We start from the raw sequence: 12037 nt of genomic DNA on the forward strand, positions 1-12037 counted from the left end.
TCTACTGGATAGCATAAAATTTAAATTGATTGACATCTTTAGAAAGCATGTCCGTGTTTATTGTTCTAATAGACACTACTTTATTTTATCTTATCTTTATGAATGCTTGTACTTTAAGAGGTTCCCCAAAGTGTGATAAATGCACCAAATACCACTTCACGGATTCACAAACAAGCAAATTTTCGCCCTCTGGTGTTAGCCTTTTGTCACCATTTCCTTTGAAAATACATGCTTATTTACAGGTCTCTGCATTTAAATTAGTAAGTGAACATGATCAAAAATGTTGACCGTACACAATCACATATCCTATCTATTCAAAGAAATGTATTTTTTGTGTTTGAGGTTTTAGGGGTATATGAAAAAAAATCAGACATTTTAAGGTCATCCCTTCAATAAAATGCCTTTTTTTTGCCCCACCATAAACTTTTAAAGAAGGCATGCACAGAATATAAAAAAAATAAAAATAGGCACGAATGTTTTACTGGGAAATACGTCCGGGACACTGAGTAACATATTTAAACGGCCCTTTAGTAAAATAAATGAAATTGAGTTCTCTCTGAAATTTGGTCATTATGTTTATTTCTGTAATGTCTCAAAAAAAAAAAAAAACCCAGGCCATTCTGTGGCCGGGAAGTTATTTAATTTGAAGGGATTCCCTCGCAAATAAGGTGCATGAAATCACTCACTTCAAGCAGACCGAGGAAGTCCGTGTGCGCATGCGCAGGTTTAATCTCTGCTTCTTCTTCTTCTTCTGGGTTTTACGGCAGCTGGCATCCACAGTGTTGCATTACTGCCATCTACAGGCTTACCTTTGACCATACACTGACAGTTCCATCATTCTGTCGCTAAACGAACAGCTGATCACACCGAGGTACTCGCTGAGCGCCGATATTTATTAGCTTGGTCCTGCGTTTCCTTTCCTTTGCAGCATAATGTCTTTTCTTCTCGCTTTCCATTACTGTAGTAGGTCTTTCACGTTTCATTCACACACTTATGTCCTCCATGTTTCTCTCCTGTTTCAAATTTGTATCCCACGATGCCTTGCGCGAACGGGGAAAGCCCACCACGTGATGCATGATGTAGTATCTTGAATTGGGTCATGGTGAAGCAGGAAAAAAATAGTGGAGAATTTAGGGCCACGTGACCCTAAATTAATTAATTGTTCTATTAATAATAATAATAATAATAATAATAATAATAATAAAAAAATTGGAAGTCTGTGATTCGAATTCAGTAGCTCTCTGTCCACTAAACAAAAGTAATTGGGTGTCAAGGAAAATTCTTTTTATGAGCTAAACTTGAAAAATCTGAAAGGCAGAATACCTTTAAATAATGCTGGCTGGTGTTGACTGGTCTATCAGATATATTCCATTCAGCTAGCATGATACTGAACTTGTCTTCTACCCATTCAGTATCATGCTAGCTGAATGGAATATCTGATAGAACACTCAACACCAGCCATTATTATTATTATTATTATTATTATACATACACATTCCTTTCAAGGGTTCAGCACGTCTTTCTCTTTCAAAATTCTCTCAAAATCTTCTGTATTTAACCAAGCAAACCTGGCGGCCATGTTTGTTTATAAATTATCACAGTAGCCCGCTAGCGCGGAAGTTTTACGTCTCCGATGTGTGACGTCATGTTGTCTTGACAATTATGCAGTATCGTAAACCATATTTAATGCTCATTCTCCATTGGACAAAGTGACATAAAACACATAGGATAAGCAATATGCAAACAACGTTGCATGCTATCGAATCGAATGAAATCTGCTAGAAGGGAATAGAATACATGTTTTTTTTTCCACAGAAAAAGTGTCCTGTATGCATAATAATTCCCAATATTTCACTCCGATGAGCTCACTCCCAGTGTTTTCCTGTTGACTAGACACGCGTTGTCAAAATGGCGAACCAGTTCAAAATTAAAATTCTTTTAATTGCATATTTTTCGTGGATGTATCCATATAATATAATGAACATTATTGTGGTGCAAAGATATGAAGTTTATCTTCTTGTTTTGAAAAATATATTACTTGTTCACTTCGCTCACTTGTGAAATACAGTGGTGCTTGAAAGTTTGTGAACCCTTTCGAATTTTCTATATTTCTGCATAAATATGACCTAAAACAACATCAGATTTTCACACAAGTCCTAAAAGGAGATAAAGAGAACCCAGTTAAACAAATGAGACAAAAATATTATACTTGGTCATTTATTTATTGAGGAAAATGATCCAATATTACATATCTGTGAGTGGCAAAAGTATGTGAACCTTTGCTTTCAGTATCTGGTGTGACCCCCTTGTGCAGCAATAACTGCAACTAAACATTTTCAGTAACTGTTGATCAGTCCTGCACACCAGCTTGGAGGAATTTTAACCCATTCCTCCACACAGAACAGCTTCAACTCTGGGATGTTGGTGGGTTTCCTCACATGAACTTCAGGTCCTTTCACAACATTTCGATTGGATTAAGGTCAGGACTTTGACTTGGCCATTCCAAAACATTAACTTTATTCTTCTTTAACCATTCTTTGGTAGAACAACTTGTGTGCTTAGGGTCATTGTCTTGCTGCATGACCCACCTTCTCTTGAGATTCAGTTCATGGACAGATGTCCTGACATTTTCCTTTAGAATTTGCTGGTATAATTCAGAATTCATTGTTCCATCAATGATGGCAAGCCATCCTGGCCCAGATGCAGCAAAACAGGCCCAAACCATGATACTACCACCACCATGTTCTTATGCTGGAATGCAGTGTTTTCCTTTCTCCAAACATAATGCTTCACATTTAAACTAAAAAGTTCTATTTTGCTATCATCCATCCACAAAACATTTTTCCAATAGCCTTCTGGCTTGTCCACGTGATCTTTAGCAAACTGCAGATGAGCAGCAATGTTCTTTTTGGAGAGCAGTGGCTTTCTCCTTGCAACCCTGCCATGCACACCATTTGTCGTTCAGTGTTCTCCTGATGGTGGACTGATGAACATTAACGTTAGCCAATGTGAGAGAGGCCTTCAGTTGCTTAGAAGTTACCCTGGGGTCCTTTGTGACTTCGCCAACTATTACACACCTTGCTCTTGGAGTGATCTTTGTTAGTCGACCACTCCTGGGGAGGGTAACAATGGTCTTGAATTTCCTCCATTTATACACAATCTGTCTGACTGTGGATTGGTGGAGTCCAAACTCTTTAGATATGGTTTTCTAACCTTTTCCAGCCTGATGAGCATCAACAATGCTTTTTCTGAGGTCCTCAGAAATCTCCTTTGTTTGTGCCATGATACACTTCCACAAACGTGTTGTGAAGAGAGACAAGATAGATCCCTGTTCTCTAAATAAAACAGGGTGCCCACTCACACCTTGGCATCTCATTGATTGAATACACCTGACTCTAATTTCACCTTCAAATTAATTGCTAATCCTAGAGGTTCACATACTTTTGCCACTCACAGATATGTAATATTAGATCATTTTCCTCAATAAATAAATGACCAAGTATAATATTTTTGCCTCATTTGTTTAACTGGGTTCTCTTTATCTACTTTTAGGACTTGTGTGAAAATCTGATGATGTTTTAGGTCATATTTATGCAGAAATATAGAAAATTCTAAAGGGTTCACAAACTTTCAAGCACTACTGTATATATTCACCACTCGAAGGTAAACTTAATATCTTCATGCCACCATGTAATATCCTCCATTTATGTCAATATGGACAAAAACTTTACACACACACACACACACACACACACACGTGTCTTTTTGAATGGTCAAGTTATGGCCCTTTTCCACTACCCTTTTTCAGCTCACTTCAGCTCGCTTCAGCTCACTTCAGCCCGACACGGCTCGCATTTCAACTACCAAAAACCAGCACGACTCAGCTCGCTTCAGCCCTGCTTAGCCCCTAAAACTCGCACGGTTTTGGAGTGGGGCTGAAGCGAGCCAAACCGTGCCGAGTGAGTCTGGGGGCGTGAGCAGACACTCCCCTGTGCACTGATTGGTGAGGAGGAGTGTCCTCACATGCCCACACACGCCCCGCGAGCACGCTGGGATCTGTAAACACCATAAACCCGGAAGAAGAATAATTATGAATTACGAGAATTTCTGAAGCCTTATGCGCCTCGCCTCATCTATACGCTCTTGCCAGTATCTGTTGGCGTTGTCGGTGACAACAAGCCACAGCACCAAGACCAGCAACACTAACGACTCCATGTCCTCCATGTTTATTGTTTACTATTCGGGTCGTGAGACTACTGCTTAAAAGATCACTGAATCAGTGACATACAGAGCATCGTGGACGAGTTTGCGGAGCGCAAGGCTCGTCGTATGCCCTTCAAATAATGCGCGCAGTAGGCTACTGATGTTTTATTATGAGCCATGTACAGTATGTTGCCTAATGTTTTTTTGTTTCTGAGTTACATGTTCGTTTGAAGGACTTAATGTACAAAATAACATAGTTGCACCCCGTAGTGTTGAAATTGGTAAACACAGTGCATTCAGTGAGGTTTGCACCGCCCTCCTTTTATTTCTGACTCTTCCTGTCACCGTTGCAACCTCTGAGCGCTCATTTGTATGCCCTTCAAATAATGTGCGCAGTAGGCTATTGATGTTTTATTATGAGCCATGTACAGTATCCTAATGTTTTTTGTTTCTGAGTTACATGTTCGTTTGAAGGACTTGATGTACTAAATAACATAGTTGCACCCGGTAGTGTTGAAATTGGTAAACACCGCAGTTGCGGACATTTTGTAGCCTAAAATGATGTTATGATAAGCTTTAATAAAGGGCCCGGTCATTTGCCCCGCCCCCGGCCCGGCTCTGACTTGTTCCGCCACTGTCACTGATGTCACTGTTTGCGCTGCTTAACGACATCACATGACGTCCACCCACTTTCGCTAACTCCACCCAATGTGTCCACCCACTTCCAGCCAGCACGGTTCAGCGCGGTTGTAGTCGAAATGCAACTCCAACAGCCCCGCTCAGCCCGACTCAGCTCGACTCGGCACGGCACGGCTCAGCCGCGTTTGTAGTGGAAAAGCGGCATTACTATATTTGTCATTTACGGTTGAAAACATGCAGTTTCATTATTAATTTATTTTAAGTAATAATAATTATACATTTAAACATTGTCCCACAAATGTTTGTGCAACCCTGTTACTGAAACCCATTTCACCAGTTAAAGGAAGAATAAAACCAACAAATTACAGGACAAACTGCAAGATTCATCATCAATCCCTTTCTAACAGCAAGGTCAAGAGGAAAGCAAGTCTCCTCAAAGATTTGCTTTATTGATCTAATACTGTCAGCACAGCTCAACAAATCCATTCTCTTACTAAGATTACAGATAGAAAGAATAATAATATTAGGTATATCAGACGCTCGCTAGCTGTACTGTGAAAATTGTGCATGCAGATGCTCATCTAAGTTTCCAAATCTGTCATTGCTTAACACTTGAATAATTTCTATCGTGAATATGATCATTAAAAAGCTTATAATCTCTGCTTTCCAAAGACATTTCTCCCAGTAAGATCTGTTCAGTACTTTGGGAGTAACGGCAGGTTGAAGTTAGTACAACAGAGTAAAAACTCTGCTCATATGATGTCAGGATATGAAAGCTGGTGCTTTCTGAGTCACGGGAAAGCGGTCAGGCTCTCTCTCTTCTGAACAGTTTCCGACTGGATTATTCATAAATATCAATTAGATAACTTTTATAGGGATGTTCTCTCACTGTTTCTGATGATGTATTCAGCAAAATTTTCCATCAGCTAGTTTTGATGTTATGATTCACAGGAGAATTTAAAATGAGTTTTCATAGCTTTACCGACTTATTTTTTCAAATAATACTAATTCATGTAAATAAATGACTATTTTAGAATATAACTGTAGTTGTTTTGATGAAAATATTGAGATCTTGGTGGTTGGAATGATATTTAAAAACAAAACAAAATGGAAGTCAGAAATGCGAGTGTCAATTTCAATTCAATTAATTGGAATAGGCTGGACATCGTGTGGAACTAATATTCTCATCTCATCTCATTATCTCTAGCCGCTTTATCCTTCTACAGGGTCGCAGGCAAGCTGGAGCCTATCCCAGCTGACTACGGGCGAAAGGCGGGGTACACCCTGGACAAGTCGCCAGGTCATCACAGGGCTGACACATAGACACAGACAACCATTCACACTCACATTCACACCTACGGTCAATTTAGAGTCACCAGTTAACCTAACCTGCATGTCTTTGGACTGTGGGGGAAACCGGAGCACCCGGAGGAAACCCACGCGGACACGGGGAGAACATGCAAACTCCACACAGAAAGGCCCTCGCCGGCCCCGGGGCTCGAACCCAGGACCTTCTTGCTGTGAGGCGACAGCGCTAACCACTACACCACCGTGCCGCTCCGGAACTAATATTGTAGAAACAATTTTCCTAATATGATATGATGGTGATGACAATGAGGATGGAGAGTATGACAGCTTTTTGGGTTGAAAATTATAAAATACAAAGTTCCCTCCACATGCTTTGAGTATTTTGAAGAGATGTTCTGCAAACATTTTGCTTAAGAAAATAATAATAATAATAATAATAATTATTATTATTATTATTATCTGTGAAAAAAATGTTAATTGTTTAACTGATGCTTATTTATGTATATTTTATAATTAACATTGATTTCTCCTTCTTTGTGATGTATAAATGAGAGTTAAGATCAGCTTTATATTGCAAAAATAAAAGTTGGTGAAACTTTGAATAATCAATCAGTTAATTCATGCTAATTAGCATACATTATACTAATTAAATGAGTTTGAATAATTAGTTTTTTATTAATTTCTCAAATTTTTATTCAGTATACAACCATCTATGTGCCTGCCAATTTCCATGTAAATATCTTGAAAAATAGAAACGTTATTGAGAAAAAACTTTTCAGCTCATTCGTTAATGAGGCCCATTTTGGACCATGTGATCCTCATGCTGAATATTACAGCAGTTTTCTAAAAATTAAGGTGTTTCTTCAATCTTTGATTTGTAATCTCAAAAACAGATAAACATATTTTAATTCTGTAAAAATATGTTGTTCTGCATTCAGTTCTGGACTCAGTGAAAACTGTTTCAAGCAATGTGGATTGAATTTAAATTTTCACCTGATATGCCTATTAATATAAATAATTCCTTTATTTGTTGTAAAAAAGTTTTGCTTTTGTCATGAAGTTGAAAAAGACACCCAAAATTAATCTAAAGTTAGCATGCTTAACTGAATAATGGCTAAAATTTGCCTGGATGCATATCATCCATCATCTGTAGCTGTTAGCCTGTTCTACAGGGTCGCAGGCAAGCTGGAGCCTATCCCAGCTGACTATGGGCAAGAGGCAGGGTACACCCTGGAGAAGTCGCCAGGTCATTGCAAGACAAACATAGAGACAAACAACCATTCACACCTACGGTCAATTTAGAGCCACCGATTAGCCTAACCTGCATGTTTTTGGCTTGTGGGGGAAACTGGAGCAAACCCATGCAGACACGGGGAGAACATGCAAATTCCACACAGAAAGGCCCTCTGTGTGTGTGTATATGTGTGTGTGTGTATAATATATATATATATATATATATACACACACAGTCTATATATCAGTCTAATATATATTATATACACGGTATATAAGAGAGTGACTGCTTTTTTTCTTTATATATGTTACTTCTGAGTGATATTATTCATAAACCTTGTATTAGTTTCCGCTGTTATGCTGATGACACACAGTTGTATGTTTCTGAGGAATGTGTGAAGGACATGAGACACTGGATGCTTATTAATTTCCTTCTGCTTAACTCTGACAAGATTGAAGTACTTGTACTAGGACCACATGCAGCTAGGAGTAAGTTTTCTGATTACATAGTAACTCTGGATGGCCTTTCTGTTTCTTCACGTGCGGCAGTAAAAGACCTCGGGGTGATTATTGATTCCAGTGTTTCATTTGAAACTCACATTGATAACATTATCTGGATAGTTTTCTTTCATCTCAGAAATATTGCTAAGATAAGAAATTTAATGTCACTACATGATGCAGAAAAACTAGTTCATGCTTTCGTTACCGCCAGGTAATGCCTTACTGTCTGGATGTTCCAATAAGTGCATAAACATGCTCCAGTTAGTTCAAAATGCAGCAGCAAGAGTCCTTACTAGAACTAGAAAATATGACCACATCACCCCTGTCTTATCCACACTGCATTGGCTCCCACTCAAATTTCGTATTGATTATAAAATACTACTATTGACCTTCAAAGCACTGAATGGTCTCACACCACAGTACCTGAGCAAACTTCTGGTCCTTTATGACCCGCCATACCTACTTAGATCAAAAGGTGCAGGCTATCCTCTGGTACCTCGTACAACTCCGATTCCAAAAAAGTTGGGACAAAGTACAAATTGTAAATAAAAACGGAATGCAATAATTTACAAATCTCAAAAACTGATATTGAATTCACAATAGAACATAGACAACATATCAAATGTCGAAAGTGAGACATTTTGAAATTTCATGCAAATTTTGGCTCATTTGAAATTTCATGACAGCAACACATCTCAAAAAAGTTGGGACAGGGGCAATAAAAGGCTGGAAAAGTTAAAAGGTACAAAAAAGGAACAGCTGGAGGACCAAATTGCAACTCATTAGGTCAAATGCCACTGTTCAGCAAAAAGAGAAATCTATGTTGGCAGAATGAGGAATTGAAAATTGACTTAATTAAGAATTCTTAATAAAGATAACAGTTTTATCATAGTTTGGATTATCATGGGCACATCATTGGCAAAACATAAAATTCTTAATGCAGACTGTTGCCTTGAAATTTCAAGTATTCTCAACTATTCTTTTTTTACAGTGCAGCATCATGGCTGCGTAGAAGAAGGGTCCAGGTACTGAACTGGCCAGCTTGCAGTCCAGATCTTTCACCCATAGAAAACATTTGGCGCATCATAAAATGGAAGATATGACAAAAAAAGACCTAAGACAGTTGAGTTACATTAGACAAGAATGGGTTAACATTCCTATCCCTAAACTTGAGCAACTTGTCTCCTCAGTCCCCAGACGTTTACATACTGTTGTAAAGAGAAAAGGGGATGTCTCACAGTGGTAAACCTGGCCCTGTCCCAACTTTGAGATGTGTTGTTGTCATGAAATTTGAAATCACCTAATTTTCCTCTTTAAATGATACATTTTCTCAGTTTAAACATTTGATATGTCATCTATGTTCTATTCTGAATAAAATATGGAATTTTGAAAATTCCACATCATTGCATTCTGTTTTTATTTACAATTTGTACTTTGTCCCAACTTTTTTGGAATCAGGGTTGTATAAGTGAAGGCTACATCAGGGGGCAGAGCCTTTTCTTACAAAGCCCCACAGTTATGGAACAGCCTTCCAAGTAGTTCCATAAGTTCAAAAAATTGGCACCCTGGTATAACAATGACACTCGCATTTTAAGACAGACTACTCAAAAATTGGAATGTCAAACAAAATTGGTAGCATTCACATTAGCTTGGAAGGAGAGCTTCCAAACTTGCAAGCTTCTTGGTGCTCAACATGATATGATAGGTCATAGAAGATCAACATATCTCTCCTCCCTAACAAAAATAATTAACAAAAATAATCCTAGATTCTGGGGCAGCGTAGTGGTTAGCACTGTCACCTCACAGCAAGAAGGTCCCGGGTTCGAGCCCAGCAGCTGGCGAGGGCCTTTCTGTGTGGAGTTTGCATGTTCTCCTTGTGTCTATGTGGGTTTCCTCTGGGTGCTCTCCCCCACAATCCAAAGACATGCATCCATCCATACATCACCTGTAGCTGCTTATCATGTTCTAGCTGACTATGGGCAAGAGGCTGTAGGGGAAACTGGAGCACCTGGAGGAAACCCACGCAGACACAGGGAGAACATGCAAACTCCACACAGAAAGGTGTAGCCGCTGGGCTCGAACCCAGGACCTTGCTGTGAGGCGACAGTGCTAACCACTACACCACCGTGCCACCCCTAAAGACTTGCAGGTTAGGCTGCTGGGCCATAGAAGGTTCACGCTGCACGCTGCATGCTGCACGCTGCACGCTACACGCGTGTAAAGAAAAGTGGACAAACGTAGCATGACTTGCTCTGGGCCATAGAACGGCGTTCACGTTGCACGCTGCACGCTGCACACTTCACGCGTGAAGCGTGAAATGAACATGCACACTTTTTTCTAGGCGTGAAGACGGAAATTCCAGTCAATGCATGCGGTCACCGCCGCGCCAGCCAATCAGAACGGGTCTAGGGAGATAACGCTATGCTTTCAGGGGAAAACTTCAGAAAAAATATAATTGAATGGTATAATTGAAAAATAGTTCTTCATCGGGATTGTCAAGCAGATTATAGAATGTTCGGTGAAATTCACCACGGGTTTCTCTCAGAAGGAAGTGTTCTCGGCTCCAAATTCTGTTCCTTTTTCTCTTCCTCTGTCTCAGTAAAAGCAGAATGAGGCAATCGTCGTCATCCGAAGAGTCCATATTGTTGGTTACTCGGTCAAAGTAGAACAGACGCAACACGTGAACATCCAAGCATGAAGTTTAATGGCCCAGGGTCCGGTTCTTCACGTGAACGTGTAGCGTGCAGCGTGCAGCATGCAGCATGCAGCGTGAACCTTCTATGGCCCAGCAGCCTTAGGTTAGGTGGCTCTAAATTGACCGTAGGTGTGAATGTGAGTGTGAATGGTTGTTTGTCTCTGTGTCAGCCCTACGATAACCTGGCGACTTGTCTAGGGTGTACCCTGCCTCTTGCCCATAGTCAGCTGGGATAGGCTCCAGCTTGCCTGCGACCCTGCAGAACAGGATAAGTGGCTACAGATAATGGATGGAATCCTAGATTCCTATTTAATACTGTAGCACAATTAACCACGAAAAAGACCACTATAGACACATGCACACCTGCAGTATGCAATGACTTCATGAATTTTTTTCAATGACAAAATTGAAAATATCTGACAAAAAAAAATCAAACTACTAATTTAAGGTGACAATTTAAGTAACCCTGTAGTTAACAATATAACTGTATCAGATCTGCAATTAGAATGTTTTACTCCCCGTATTGAAATCGAACTACTTTCATTAATCTCCGCATCAAAATCTTCAACTTGTGTACTAGATCCCTTACCTACACAACTATTCAAACAGATAATACCTGAAGTAATTGAACCACTTCTAAAAATAATAAATTCTTCTCTAAGGGTTGGCTATGTACCCAAATCCTGTAAACTAGCAGTTACCAAACCCCTGATTAAAAACCCTGACCTTGATCCATGTCAGCTGTCCAATTATTGGCCAATATCAAACCTTTCCTTTATCTCCAAGATCCTTGAAAAAGCTGTCGCACAGCAGTTATGCTCATATTTACATAGGAATAACATCCATGAAATGTGTTAGTAAGGATTTAGACCTCATCATAACACTGAGACAACACTGGTTAAAGTAGTAAATGACCTACTGTTGGCATCTGATCAGGGCTGTATCACGCTGCTTATGTTGCTTGACCTTAGTGCAGCATTTGATGTCATTTATCATTCCATTCTTTTGGATAGACTAGAAAATGTTCTGGGAGTTAAAGAAATGGCCCTCTCCAGGCTCAGCTCTTATTTAACTGATCGCTATCAGTATGTTGATGTAAATGGTGATTTTTCTAGACATAAAGTTTGGTGTTCCACAAGGTTTTGTCTTAGGCCCACTGCTTTTTTCTTTATATATGTTACCTCAGGGTGATATTATTCATAAGCATGGTATTAGTTTCCGTGGGCAAGGATCCCTGGGGGGTAGTACCTCTCTGGCTGGCCGTTGTCAACTTGGCATCCCAGATTGGTCCCCCCATATCCAGCAGCATGGGATGTGTAACACATTGGCCAACTCGACATCAGCAAGGGGCCACACCAACTAGCCTCTCCCATGCCAAAGACCGACCGCAGTGGCTCCACGTGCCACCCGTTTTTTTTTCTTACGGATCTAGGGGAGTAAACCCCGAAAAAAAAATCC

The sequence above is a fragment of the Neoarius graeffei genome, chromosome 17, assembly GCF_027579695.1.
Source record: "Neoarius graeffei isolate fNeoGra1 chromosome 17, fNeoGra1.pri, whole genome shotgun sequence".
Lineage (NCBI taxonomy): Eukaryota > Metazoa > Chordata > Actinopteri > Siluriformes > Ariidae > Neoarius > Neoarius graeffei.